Here is a 16,075-nt window from a genome sequence, read left to right on the forward strand (position 1 = left end):
GCCTTTAAAAAAAATACCACTTGATCACTGGAGTAAAGAACATACTGTTTTAAGCTTATAATTTTACTATTGTGGCATTTATCTTAAACTCCTGCTCAAATCCTCTGGGAAAAACTGGTATTTATGAATAATACTGTGCATCGATTGAGAAATCAATACTTGCATGATTGACTTACATAACACAAGAACCCACATGAAGTATGAAACAGGCCTTCATTGTGAATTTGTAGCAGACGGCCTGTTCTGTGCTCTCTGCTTCTGTTCATATTCTGTTCTGGCTGCTCATTGATCAGACTCTTAGAGCCTTAGACCATTCATCTTTTTGTTCTGGGCTATTGTTCAGTGTCCCAAAACCCCAGAAAAATATTAATACCTGTCATCGTGATCATTACAGCATGCACAAACCATCTTATTTGCACAATGCTCCGCTGAATCCCTGAGAAATAAGTTTTTGCTGTGCTGCATTTTTGGTAACAGACTTAAGTAATCTCACTTTCCCTCTGTCAGTCAATTCAGATTGCAAGCTCAGTAACTTAAAAGCTAATTTGGCTATTGAATTGTCTTTAAAAATATGTATATATCTTTATTATCTCTCTCTTTATATATATATCCCTTAAATGCATGACTGTTTCGCCAATCATTCGTACATATTTGGGTCTTTATCGACCCGGATGTATATCTAACACAGAAGGATCTCTACCTGTCGCGATAATATAAAACTCCTCTGATATTAGAGTACAATTACAGAAGAATAAAATAAATCGTATTTTGTTACCTTTTGGAGCTTGAAAGGGCTCAGTTTGAGCAGATGTTTTATGCCATCATCACTGTCCTCGTCAGAGCTCATTTCCCAGTAAATTCAGCAAATAATGACTGCGGTCAAGTGGGCCGCGTGTCGAAAATACACGGTCAAGCCAGCCGCACTTTTTTTTAGGTCGCTCGTCTATTCCTGCACTTACGGTATGGGTGCTGGAAACGGTCTAAATGCATTTAAAGACGGCAGTTTCCTTTATACTCTTGCAGTTAACCGTAAAAAGGACAAGAACGTAAAGAGACATCAGATAAGTTATATATTGCTTTTTCCCCATCTTATTATGTCTCTATATGTGCTATACATCATATGTTAATGTTAATATTAATGGTAATTATTATGAATCATTTATTAATTAGATTTTTTTTATAATTTTTTTTATTATTGATTTTAATGTTTTATAAATATTATACATTAATTATTATACATTATGCATATTAATTAATGCTAATATGAGTTTTATACATAATTTATTAATTTTATTACATTTTGTTGTAATGTTTAATATTCGTTTATTGTTCTACATTATTAATGTTAACATTAATCTTAATAGTAATGTTAATTAATATTGATCATTAATTTTACTATTAAATTAAAATTTTTGATTTTAGTGTTTTTATATATACAATAATTATTTAAACATTATTAATTTTAATGTTAATTATCATACATGCTTAATGTAAATTGTTTTATTTTTATATATAAAACATATATACATCAAAAATAAAAATTGTAAAAAGTACCTTCATAGGTTAGCTCATTCTGTCAACTGATATTTATTAAGTGTTACGCTGGCTATTACTGTACTCATTTTTGTATCATTTTACTGTACAGTATGGGAGAAAATTAAAGTCAAACACCTATAATATCAAAGTGCATTCAAGCACTTGCACTGTAGCCCATATTCAAACCCTCATAAAAACTTTTCTTTATAGGTTAGCTCATTCTGTCAACTGATAGTTATTCAGGGTCACACTGGCTATTACTGTACCAATTTTCATATCATTTTACTGTACAGTTTGCGAGAAAATTAAAGTCAAACTCACCCACAATATCCATTTTCAAACACTCATAACTTTTTCTTTACATATTTGCTCATTCTGTCAACTGATATTTATTAAGTGTTACTCTGGCTATTACTGTACTCATTTTTGTATCATTTTACTGTACAGTTTGGGAGAAAATTAAAGTCAATCACCTCCACTATCAAAGTGCATTTTAGCACTTGCACTGTGGCCCATTTTCAAACCCTCATAAAAATCTTTTCTTTATAGGTTATCTCATTCTGTCAACTGATATTTATTCAGGGTCACCCTGGCTATTACTGTACTCATTTTCATACCATTTTACTGTACAGTTTGGGAGACAATTAAAGTCAAACTCACCTATAATATCAAAGTGCATTCAAGCACTTGCACTGTAGCCCATATTCAAACCCTCATAAAAATCTTGTCTTTATAGGTTAGCTCATTCTGTCAACTGATATTTATTCAGGGTCACACTGGCTATTACTGTAATTATTTTCATACCATTTTACTGTACAGTTTGGGAGAAAATTAATGTTAAACTCACCCACAATATCAAAGTACATTAAGTTTGCACCATGGTCCATTTTCAAACACTCATAAAAATCTTTTCTTTATAGGTTAGCTCATTCTGTCAACTGATATTTATTCCGGGTCACCCTGGTTATTACTGTACTCATTTTCATACCATTTTACTGTATAGTTTGGGAGAAAATTAAAGTCAAACTCACCTCCACTATCAAAGTGCATTTTAGCACTTGCACTGTGGCCCATTTTCAAACAGTCATAAAAATATTTTCTTTATAGGTTAGCTCATTCTGTCAACTGATATTTATTCAGGGACACGCTGGCTATTACTGTACTCATTTTCATATCGTTTTACTGTACAGTTTGGGAGAAAATTAAAGTCAAACTCATCCACAATATCAAAGTGCATTTCAGCAATTGCACTGTGGCCCATATTCAAACACTCATAAAAATCTTTTCTTTATAGGTTAGCTCATTCTGTCAACTGATATTTATTCAGGGTCACGCTGACTATTACTGTACTCTTTTTCATATTTTACTTTACAGTTTGGGAGAAAATTAATGTTAAACTCACCCACAATATCAAAGTGCATTTTATCACTTCCACCTTGGTCCATTTTCAAACCCTCATAAAAATCTTTTCTTTATAGGTTAGCTCATTCTGTCAACTGATATTTATTCAGGGTCACCCTGGTTATTACTGTACTCATTTTCATATCATTTTACTGTACAGTTTGGGAGAAAATTAAAGTCAAACTCACCTCCACTATCAAAGTGCGTTTTAGCACTTGCACTGTGGCCCATATTCAAACACTCAGAAAAATATTTTCTTTATAGGTAAGCTCATTCTGTCAACTGATATTTATTCAGGGACACGCTGGCTATTACCGTACTTATTTTCATACCATTTTACTGTACAGTTTGGGAGAAAATTAAAGTCAAACTCACCCACAATATCAAAATGCATTTTAGCACTTGCACCTTGGTCAATTTTCAAACACTAATAAAAATATTTTCTTTATAGGTTAGCTCATTCTGTCAACTGATATTTATTCAGGGTCACACTGGCTATTACTGTACTTATTTTCATACCATTTTACTGTACAGTTTGGGAGAAAATTAAAGTCAAACTCATCCACAATATCAAAATGCATTTTAGCACTTGCACCTTGGTCCATTTTCAAACACAAATAAAAATCTTTTCTTTATAGGTTAGCTCATTCTGTCAACTGATATTTATTCAGAGTTACACTGGCTATTACTGTACTCATTTTCATATCATTTTACTGTACAGGTTGGGAGAAAATTAAAGTTAAACTCACCTCCACTATCAAAGTGCATTTTAGCACTTGCACCGTGGTCCATTTTCAAACACTCATAAAAATATTTTATTTATAGGTTAGCTCATTCCTTCAATTGATTTTTATTCAGGGTTTAGTGATTTTTACTTCGTCCATCAAAGGACACAAAGTAAAGTAGGGATTGGTATTCACGTCACCGCTGACGTTGTGATTTTAGGACCACACGTCACTTAAGGGGTGATTATGAGTACATCAGATGACCACTTCCTCTTTTTACCTAGTTCAGGGCACCAGTCAAGGTGTTTTACCTTGGCAGTATGAGAACACTCCCAGCAGGGGCTTTCATACATTTAGAATTAATGTAAAGTGGTCAGCTGATTTATCTGAAAGATTGGTGATATTGCTAACTTGTAGAACCTTTTCTGTATTATCAGCACAAGGAAGACACAAGTGTAATAAAATAAATTTTATTAACAAAAAGATAAACAAGAATAACTAACACAACAACTAAATGAATACTATGAATGATAAAGGAATAAAGTGCATAAGATACATAGAATACAAGTGATTAAGTTGGGTGTGGCTATGGAAGAGTTACGTTATCTTATGGAAAGATAAAGTGTTTCTCTGAAAATAATAAGGTGGAGAACCTTATTATGCACCAAACAAATAAACGAAAGATTATTTGTTATTAACTAACATCAGCTATATTACATCTAATGTAAATTAGGAAATTATATACTGATAATATACAACAATGCCAAGGTCTCTGGAAAGAGGTTTGGTTAAGTGATATTTACATGCCACTTGGTTGAGTCCGATGACGTTGACGTCCTCCACTGGTTGTGCTGGGGGACGATGCAGTGGGGAGAGGAGCCAGAATCTGTTTCAACAGTCTTGAACACGAAGCTCTGTGGGATGCTGATCTCCTGAAGCACCAAAGGGTCCTAAAATCTGGAACATGCAGATGAGGCCCTGGTGTAGGTGCAGAAGGTCCTTAACAATATGGAACACACAGACGAAGTAGTGAAGGTTTGCTCTCCTGAGCTTAACCTTGTTGCAGATGTCGTTACTCGATGGACGGAAACTCTGAACGTAGTGTTTGTCAATGTTTCTTTCCTCACAAGCTGGAGGCTTAGAATGTGGTCGTCTCTGTTGCTGCCTCACAAGCTGTAGACTCAGATCACAGGATCTGTTGTTGTCTCTTCTGGATGGACCAGAGGCTCAAAACGGTGTTGTGTCTGTTAATGTCTGTCTCCGTGCAGGACAGACTCAGAACGGCATATCTGTTGTGTCTCACCCGATGGGAGTGTCTGTTGAGAGGGTACCCTTTGTCCCTTTCTGATGAGGAGGAGATTGCATTTTGGCGCTTCTTCATTCGAGTGCTGTGATTGGCTGTTGGCATCAGAGGGGACACACAGAGTGTGGCCCACCCTTCTTTCTCCTGTGGAACTCATTTGCATAAAGCACAAAGTTGGAAGTCTTTACAGTGTCTTTAAAGTTTACCAATGCATTTCTCACTTTCCAAACCACCACCAGAATACATTTGGCAAATAGCTGTCACTGAGAATATTTCCGTGAAATGGATGTGTAGTTTGCATCAGTTCTGAGGTTTTCAAACATAGTTTTGAATGGATTTGGATGGATCTTTGTGATATCTCTTTGTTTCACCCATTACTGCTAAGGTCCCGAGGAATTTTTATGGCAGGTCTGTGGCCAACCTTAGGAAGTAGTCTCTAGATGGGTGAAGGGCTGAAACTGCCTATGGACCAATGAGAAGTCCTGTCCTTCCCAGGCTTGGTACAAGAGGTCTTCTTCTTGCCCTCTAAGAGAGGTCTGGATGTTGTCCTTACATCTTTATCTGATGGCGTTGGACAGTTTGTATGTGTTAGGCCACCAAGATCCAATAAAAATGTAGCAAACCTTTGTCCACTGTTACAGATAGAGAGGGGCCCGGCCATAAACTGGGCCCTAGAATGTGCTGTTCACTACAAGGGTTAACCTGACTATTACTGTACTCATTGTTTTATCAATTTACTGTACAGTTTGGGAAAAATTTAAAGTTAAACACACCCCCAAACATCAAAGTTCATTCTAGCACATATAATGTCCCGATTTCAAACACTCATAAAAATCTTTTCTTTAGAGGTTTTCTCATTCTGTCAATAGGTATTTGCTCAGAATGGCAATGGTTATTACTGTAATTATTTTCATGTCATTTTACTGTACATTTTTGAATCAAATTAAAGGCAAAACTCCACTATATAAGTGCATTCTAACTCTTGCAGCACCCAGTCGACTTAGTGGCAGACAACACCCTGAGGACAACCAACAGAGATGCAACCGAAGATGGAGACCCAGATGGAGCTGATGAGCTCACGTGCAGCCGATGGTCCCGGTGACCGAGGTGGAGCCGGGAATCCTGAGGACAGAGACTGAGTCGGTGGGACTGAGGATGGAGGCAGAACTGGGGGGAAGGTAGAGCCAGATGGAGCTGTAGGTGTAGGCAGGTCAATGCTTGACCAAGGGGGAGCCTGAGGGATGAGGGAACCCAGATAAGCTATATGGCCGATGGTGGATCTGAAGTGTCGAAGGGCCGAAGTGGAGCAGTGGGCACAGAGGCTGGAGGTGGAAACAGGGGATCTTCTGTGCGAGAAGGAGCTGTTGGCCTGAAGACACTTGGCATCTCTTGCTGGCATGTGGAGGATGTAGAAGGTGATGGTGGGGCTGAGGAACTGGCTGAATGAAGAGGTGTGAGAGGGAGGCTGGGTGGGAATTCAGGAAATACAAGGGACACTACAGATACAGGTGCTGGAGATACAGATGGTACACCAGAGACCAGACAGGAAGAGGCCCCAGGGTGGAGTCGCAGGTGGGAGGCAGAATAGCGCCCCATTGGAAATACAGGGTAGAATCACCTCTCCAAAAAAGTCTCAAGATCACTTCAACAAATCCTTCAGTTCATCAAAATATTTGCCAGAGTTTTACATACACATTTCCACAGCAGTGGTGTTGTGGGCAGAGTTTTTTTCCCAGCCCTCAAACTCCACAATCACTAACTCAGTGATGAATGGTGTTGCCAGCTTGCACACCTGGTAAGACTCTGTAGGTGGTCTGAGCTACAAAACACTCTGTCCTTATCATTGGTATGGGCTTGTCTCTCATGGTGGCCGGTCTCCAATGTCTGCGGTGGGCTCAAACAGCATCTCCGTCACATCGTTCATCGTTGGTGGTGGTTGGCTGGCCTCTGGCACTGGAGTGGGACTGGTGGTGAAGTCAAACAAAGGAACTAATAAGGGAGTAAATGAACACTGGAGGAAACTAATTACATAATTAACAGACTGTTCAAACTAAGAAACACAACACAGCAGACATGTGACACTGTAGTCATGTTGACAATTTTATTGATGCTATTACTACTTAATAGTAATAGATTACTACTACTCTGGACCTTGACTGTTGCAACTTTGTTGCTTTCAATGGAGGATGAAAAAACCTCTTGGATTTTGCATAAATATCATAATTTGACATGAAACAAATGTGATTTTTGGGTGAACTAACCCTTTAATATAACTCTGATTGTGTTCATCAAAAAGACAAATGTCTTTGAAAAGAACATTCCTCCTCCTCTCAATGCTATAACAGGTGCCGCTCTCCCACTCCAGCATGAGATGCAGCCTGTAACACATCAAGCAAAATTTTGGCATTCTCATGAAAATAGCATTCCCCTCCTCTCAATGCTGTGACAGGTGCCTCTTACTTGCTTCAGTGCGAAACACAGCCAGTAACACTTTAATAATTCGCCACTCAACTCCGGGCATGGCAGGCCATCCCCATGCTGTCGAGCTGGATATCAGAAATAACAGAACGAGTCTACTAGCTCCATTTCGCTCGCAGACCACCACGCTTCTTGGGCATGATTTACTCCTCAGTCTCCGGCAACAGGTCTCATGTCCTCCAAGCCAAAGTGCAGTCTCTGCTAGAAAAAGGTGATGTGGAGATATTTTCCTCAGAATGCAGAGAGTCAGGCTTTTACAGCTGCTACTTCCTTGTTCCAAAGAATGATGGTGGTCTCAGGCCCATTCTTGATCTGTGACGTCTGAACCGGATCCTCATGAGATTAATTTATATTGGTCAATCTGAAAGACTCTGACTTTCATATCTAGAAAGCCCCCCACAAAAGGCCATTCTTGAGATTTGCCTTTGAGGGAGTGGTATACGAATTCCTAAATTCCTTCCATTCATACTCTCTAGAGCTCCGCATAACTTTATGAAGTGTGTAGATGCGGTAGACCTCTCTTTTTTGCAACAGAACAGAAAATCGGGAGCATGGCAGCCTTTTTCAAGTTGGGGTCTATTCTTCCCCTTAATAGATTTCAGAAGCGGCAAGGCCATTTGCAACCACTACAGCACTGGTTGAAAGACGTGTTCCACCTCGTGAGTGGCACACAGGCCTGCACCTTCTTAGAGTTCGCCACCACTGTGTTCTTGGTCCCCTTGAAATCGTCCCATTTTTATTAGAACAGGATAATGCTGGGCTCTGTTTCCAGAAGGAAAGTGGTCATGACAGACATCTCCAAGATGGGTTTGGGGCCCTGTGTGACTGCAGAATAGCCTTCAGCTCATGGGCGACTCCCTTGATGAATTGGCACATCAACCATCTGATGGGATACGTTGGCACTTTGATGTTTAGGGTAAATTCACCTTTAGTTTTCTCCCAAACTGTACAGTAAAAATATATGACAATAAGTACAGTAATAGTCAGGTTGACCCTGAATAAATATCAGTTGACAAAATGAGCAAACCTATCAAGAAAAGATTTTTATGAGTGTTTGAAAATAAGACATGATGTAAGTGCTAGAATGACTTTTGATGTTTGAAGGTGAGTTTGCCTTTAATTTTCTCCCAAACTCTACAGTAAAATGATATGCCAGAATGAGCAAACCTATTAATGTTCGAATTTGGACCATATGTGCTAGAATGCACTTTGATATTGGAGGTGAGTTTGCCTTTAAGTTTCTCCCATACTGTACAGTAAAATGATGCAACAATGAGTACAGTAATATCTAGGGTGACCCTGAATAACAATCAATTGAAGGAATTAGCTAACCTATAAAGAAAATATTTTTATGAGTGTTTGAATATAGGCTACAGTGCAAGTGCTTGGATGCACTTTGATATTATTGGTGAGTTTGACTTTAATTTTCTCCCAAACTGTACAGTAAAATGATACGAATATGAGTACAGTAATAGCTAGAGTAACCCTTAATAAATATCAGTTGACAGAATGAGCAAACCTTTAAAGGAAAGATTTTCATGAGTGTTGGAAAATGGGCCACGGTGCAAGGGCTTGAATGCACTTTCAGTGCATTCAAGTGGAGGTGGATAGTGGAGGTGAGTTTGACTTTAATTTTCTCCCAAACTGTACAGTAAAATTATATGAAAATCAGTACAGTAATAGCCAGAGTGAGCCTGAATAAATATCAGTTGACAGAATGAGCTAACCTATAAAGGGAAGATTTTTATGAGTGTTTGAAAATGAGCCACAGTGCAAGTGCTTGAATGCACTTTGATATTATAGGTGAGTTTGACTTTAATTTTCGCCTAAACTGTACAGTAAAAATATATGAAAATGAGCACAGTAATATCCAGGGTGACCCTGAATAAATATCAGTTGACAGAATTAGCTAACCTATAAAGAAAATATTTTTTATGAGTGTTTGAATATGGGCTACAGTGCAAGTGCTAAAATGCACTTAGATATTATAGGTGAGTTTGACTTTAATTTTCTCCCAAACTGTACAGTAAAACGATATGAAAATGAGTACAGTAATAGCCAGGGTGACCCTGAATAAATATCAGTTGACAGAATGAGCTAACCTATAAAGAAAAGATTTTTATGAGTGTTTGAAAATGGGCCACAGTGCAAGTGCTAAAATGCACTTTGATAGTGGAGGTGAGTTTGACTTTAATTTTCTCCCAAACTGTACAGTAAAATGGTATGAAAATAAGTACAGCAATAGCCAGGGTGACCCTGAATAAATATCAGTTGACAGAATGAGCTTACCTATAAAGAAAATATTTTTTAGACTGTTTGAAAATGGGCCATGGTGCAAACTTTATGTACTTTGATATTGTGGGTGAGTTTAACATTAATTTTCTCCCAAACTGTACAGTAAAATGGTATGAAAATGAGTACAGTAATAGCCAGGGTGACCCTGAATAAATATCAGTTGACAGAATGAGATAACCTATAAAGAAAAGATTTTTATGAGGGTTTGAAAATGGGCCACAGTGCAAGTGCTAAAATGCACTTTGATAGTGGAGGTGATTGACTTTAATTTTCTCCCAAACTGTACAGTAAAATGGTATGAAAATAAGTACAGTAATAGCCAGGGTGACCCTGAATAAATATCAGTTGACAGAATGAGCAAATATGTAAATAAAAAGTTTTTATGAGTGTTTGAAAATGGATATTGTGGTTGAGTTTGACTTTAATTTTCTCGCAAACTGTACAGTAAAATGATATGAAAATTGGTACAGTAATAGCCAGTGTGACCCTGAATAACTATCAGTTGACAGAATGAGCTAACCTATAAAGAAAAGATTTTTATGAGGGTTTGAATATGGGCTACAGTGCAAGTGCTTGAATGCACTTTGATATTATAGGTGAGTTTGACTTTAATTTTCTCCCATACTGTACAGTAAAATGATACAAAAATGAGTACAGTAATAGCCAGAGTAACACTTAATAAATATCAGTTGACAAAATGAGCTAACCTATGAAGGTACTTTTTACCATTTTTATTTTTGATGTATATATGTTTTATGTATAAAAATAAAACAATTTACATTAAGCATGTATGATAATTAACATTAAAATTAATAAATAATGTTTAAATAATTATTGTATATATAAAAACACTAAAATCTAAAATTTTAATTTAATAGTAAAATTAATGATCAATATTAATTAACATTACTATTAAGATTAATGTTAACATTAATAATGTAGAACAATAAACGAATATTAAACATTACAACAAAAAAATGTAATAAAATTAATAAATGATGTATAAAACTCATATTAGCATTAATTAATATGCATAATGTATAATAATTAATGTATAATATTTATAAAACATTAAAATCAATAATAAAAAAAATTATAAAAAAAATCAAATTAATAAATGATTCATAATAATTACCATTAATATTAACATTAACATATGATGTATAGCACATATAGAGACATTATAAGATGGGGAAAAAAGCAATATATAACTTATCTGATGTCTCTTTACGTTCTTGTCCTTTTTACGGTTAACTGCAAGAGTATAAAGGAAACTGCCGTCTTTAAATGCATTTAGACCGTTTCCAGCACCCATGCCGTAAGTGCAGGAATAGACGAGCGACCTAAAAAAAAGTGCGGCTGGCTTGACCGTGTATTTTCGACGCGCGGCCCACTTGACCGCAGTTAATAATGGGCTAGTTTTATGTTTCTGGTCACGAATATGAGCCCATTCGCGATCTCAAACGTATTCTAAAAACTATTTCATTTTCAACATCTTCAAAATCACTAACAGCTTCACCAGATCAATCCAGTAACAGTTACAGTCATATTTCATTGCGTTCAGTACTTACTCTGCAGTAAATCACTGAACCATTTCATGTTGTTATTATTATTTCGTTTTCTGTTTGAATGAGTCGTCACTTCAGCATTGTGTATCAGACACTGCCACCTTGTGGAATAAAGGTGAATCGCACTTATTCCGTCATCTAAGATTCAATTATTGTTGTGCAGAAAAATATATGTACACTCATACACACCTCGGGTCGTTTGCGACCCTATACAATTTTTACAAAAAAATTAATACAAAAATAGGCATTCTTTTATAATTTTATGATTTTTTTCTTATTATATTCTTTATAATGAATTGATTGAGGAATACCAAGAAGGTTGATGTCTAACTTTAAAAAAATGAACGAGGAGGAGGGTAGTGAATGGGTCACAAAAGACCCGAGGTATGCATTTAAGAGTTTTATATATATATATATATATATATATATATATATATATATATATATATATATATATATATATATATATATAATAGAGAGAGAGAGAGAAAATACTGCAGCTACTCACCAACAATCACTCTCACCCTCCCAACTATTCATCCTCACTTCCTCCCCTTAATCAGTTCTCATCACTAGATATTAAAAGTACTACTGATGGTCTTTGCTCCACTCTAACAGACAGACAACTTTAGACAACTTTTTCCCTTTTTCATCCAGGCCAGCCTGCATTACACCCTCCGCCCCCTGGCTATAATGTTCTCCGTGATCATCATTCTGAACTCAGGGTGGCAGAGAGGAAGTGGCGCAAATTGAAAGATCCCACTGACCTTAGTTTGTATCAGTCACTCCTCTCTTCCTTCTCTGCAAATGTTTCCACTGCTAAAATGACATATTATCATAACAAAATTAACAATTCTTCTGACTCTTGGATGCTTTTCAGAACAATTTCCTCTCTTCTTTGTCCTCCTCCTCCTACCCCTCCTTCCTCAAACCTAACAGCTGATGACTTTGCCACATTCTTCATAAATGAAGCACCCTAACACCCACATCTCAAAATCACCTCCTTTTCTCCGCTTTCAGAAGTTTCATTCTTTCCAATCACCCTACAAACTGTCCGCTTGATCCTATCCCCATTCATCTCCTTCAAGCCATTTCTTATTCAGTTGTACCTGCACACACTCACGTCATCAACACTTCACAACTGTACTTTTCCTACAGAATTTAAGCAGGCTTGGATAACCCCACTAATTAAGAAGTCCATCAATTTTTAGAAAACAACAGACCGGTATTCCTTCTTCCATTCATGGCTGAGACACTTGAGCAAATCATGTTCAACCAAGTCTCTACCTTTCTCACACAGAACAATCTACTGGACAACAACCCGTCTGGCTTCGAAAGTGGCCAATCAACCTCTTGGTTGCCTTGCTCTCTGTTATTGAAGCTCTGAGACTGGCAAGAGTAGCTTCCAAATCATCAATATTTATCTTGCTGAATCAATCACAACTCCGACATGGTTTTGACACAGTAAACCACGAGATCCTCAGGTCAACCGTCATGACAATGAGCATCTCAGGAACCACACTCCAGTGGATTGTGAAGTCTTACTTCTCAGTTAGGTCCTGAGGTGTCTAAGAGGGGCGAGGTGTCTAAATTGCAACATCTAGCTACTGGGGTGCCTCAGGGCTCAGTGCTTGGAGCACTTCTCTTCTCCATTTACATGACATCACTAGGATCTGTCATTCAGAAACATGGCTTTTCCTATCACTGCTATGCATTTCGGACTGGATGAAGGACCAAGATATTCAAGAACTGCTTGTGATCTCGGCCAAGCCAACACTTCATCACAAGTTCTCCATTCACTAGGTTCGCCATTCATAACTCTTTACAGGACAGCCAGCAACCTTGAGTTGTGATTGACGATCTGTTGAACTTCACAGATCAATTTGCTAGAATGGTCTGGCCCTGCAGATTTGCCTTGCACAACATTAGGAAGATAAGGCCCTTCCTATCAGAGTATGCTACACAACTCCTTGTCCAAGCTCTTGTTCTATCCAGACTGGACAATTGTAATGAACTCTTGGCAGGCCTTCCAGCAAGTCCTGTCAAACCACTGCAACTGATCCAGAATGCAGAAGTGAGAGTGGTCTTTAACAAGCTGAAGAGAGAGCCTCTCGTCACACCTCTCTTCATCAATTCGCACTGGTTGCCAATAGCCGCTCGCATCAAATTGAAGGCACTGACGTTTGCTTACAGACCGACCACTGACTCTGCACCCCTATACCTAAACTCACTACTTCAGACTTATGTGCACTCTACAAGTACAAGATTCTGCTTCTCATTTTCAAAGCTCTTCACAATCTTGCACCCTCATATCTCTCCAAATTGTTTCATATCTACACCCCGGAGCGTTCACTTCAATCTTCTTCATCTGTTTCTCTTGTTGTACCCTCTGTTAGTTTAGTCACTATGGGGTCCAGGGCGTTCAGCTGTGCTGCTCCTCATCTCTGGAATTCTTGTCCACAATCTTTACAAGAAAGTGATTGTCTTGCTACTTTTAAATCACGTCTTAAAACTTAACCATTTAAATTAGCTTTCTCTGATCTATTTTAAATATCTTATGTTAAATAGCTGTTTTGTTGTATTGTGCCTTGATTTGTTTAATGACTATCATTCAACTGTACGGAGTACTTGAGAGTTTTGAAAGGTGCCTTTAAATAAAATTTATTATTATTATTATTATTTAGAAACTTGCGGTCTGCAAGTGAACAGCACCTTGTGGTGCCAGGGCTGGCGATTAAAGCAGCATAAAAACTTTCTGTGCATGTATTTGTTACATATGCATCAGATTTAAGAAAATGTCTCTCAAATGTATGGACTAAAATATAATGCAATATAAGATCACAATAAAAGTCACAAATTGATATGTATTTATTTAATCTTTAATATAATGCACAATAAATGTGAGCACTATGCATTTGTACTATTTTGTGTTAGCACTATGCATTTGTACCAATTTTGTGTTAATTGTTAAAGTACAAATGAAAAAGGATCACATTTAAATGTCCATAAAATAACTAATTTTACATTCTGGCATTTATGTGCTGCCTGCTTCTACCTAATTTATTTTGACAACTAATGGAATGTTAAACATTTGACGATCAGTTCACAAGAGCTTGTGCTGTGCCTTCTTGGATGAGAGGCATGCTAGAATAAATGTCAAGTGAAGTATTGTTCAAGTATCTACTGAAAAAATCTAATGCTATGTCCGAAAATTGCATACATTTTTCAGTAGGTACTTATTTTAAATAAGTAATTACTTCACTGTAATGTGTGTAGTATGAATGTAATCTGGACGTACTACAATTGCCATGTTGCCCTTATCACGTGACCTACCATAATCAGTTGTGTCGCATACGTTCCATTCACAAATCCTCTCCTGATGGCCTCATCAGATTGTAATGTCCATCATATGCACACTTCAGGATCTCGCTGGAAGAAGTAAGTCATCCGGGTACTTTTTGCCGACTGTTTTATGAGTACTTTGAATTCAGATATATCTTTGTCGCATACTGCTTTTTGCCTTTTATATGGTAGGGAAGTATGCAATTTCAGTTTAAGAGTTCAATTCTTGGGATTTAAGAATCAATATTGGTTCATCAAAATGAGAATCAGTTGGGATGGTATTGTGCAGGTGATGAACAGTGCCTGATTTTCTACAGACATGATGCTTGGAAATGAGGTTCATCAGATCACAGAATCTATGTTCCTCACAGTCTGAGAGTCCTTAAGGTGCATTTTTTGCATTTTTCATGTGTCATGCATTGAGGCCTCGTTTACACTAGTGCGTTTTTGTTTTAAAACTGTGTTTTAAAATGAAAACGATCCTCATCTACACTGGCGTTTCCACAGCATTTCAGAAACGATCTCTGTCTACTCTACACGGCCGAAAGGATACACAGAGTGAACATGAGCAGCCATGCCATTGTTTTCAAAAGTCTCCGCTTTGGTCTGTTTATACTGAAAGGCAACCCCGGGGTTTTCAAACTAAAATGGGGTCTGCAGCATTTTCGAAAGTCTCCATTTTCAAGGTTCGAAAACGCCAGCGTAGAGTAAATGACAGGCGTAACCATAGCAAAATGAAAATGCACTAGTGTAAACGGGGCCTGAGAGAGGGTCACCGTGATTTTGCCAAGTAACACATGTTCCTGGATCAACATCTTTGTTGATCCTGGAACAACATTCCAATCAACCAATCAGATTTGAGGGACAAGTTTACCGTTTGTCAAGTTTAGGCTTGCAACCAGGGTTAGGTGCTTCTACATCAATGTTATTCACCTATCTTTCCCCTCTGATTTTAGGGATAAGTTATGGGTAGGATTAGGTTTAGGGGTTGGAATAGGGTTAAGACAAAATTTTCAGACTGGAATGTTGTTGCAGGATCAACAAAATATGTTGATCCAGGAACATGTCTTACTTGGCAAAATCACAGTGACCCCTGAGAGAGAGGCTTCTCTCTAGCAACTCTATCATAAACGACCAGCTCATGGAAGAGTCCTGTATTTTCTTGCTCTTTAGAATGTTCAATTCAGCAGAATTTTTTTGCAGCCTTCCCCAGATCTGTGCCTTGACACAATCCTGTCTTTGTGCTCTGCAGGCAGTTCCTTTGACCTCATGTCTCGGTTTTTGCTTTGATATGCATTTTCAGCTGTTAGACCTTATGGTTAGGTGTGTGTCTTTCCAAATCATGTCCAATCAATTGAATTTGCCACAGATTTACTTCAATCAATGTGTAGAAACATTTCAAACATGATTCAGAGAAATGGAATGCA

The sequence above is a fragment of the Chanodichthys erythropterus genome, chromosome 16, assembly GCF_024489055.1.
Source record: "Chanodichthys erythropterus isolate Z2021 chromosome 16, ASM2448905v1, whole genome shotgun sequence".
In the NCBI taxonomy this organism is placed as follows: Eukaryota; Metazoa; Chordata; class Actinopteri; order Cypriniformes; family Xenocyprididae; genus Chanodichthys; species Chanodichthys erythropterus.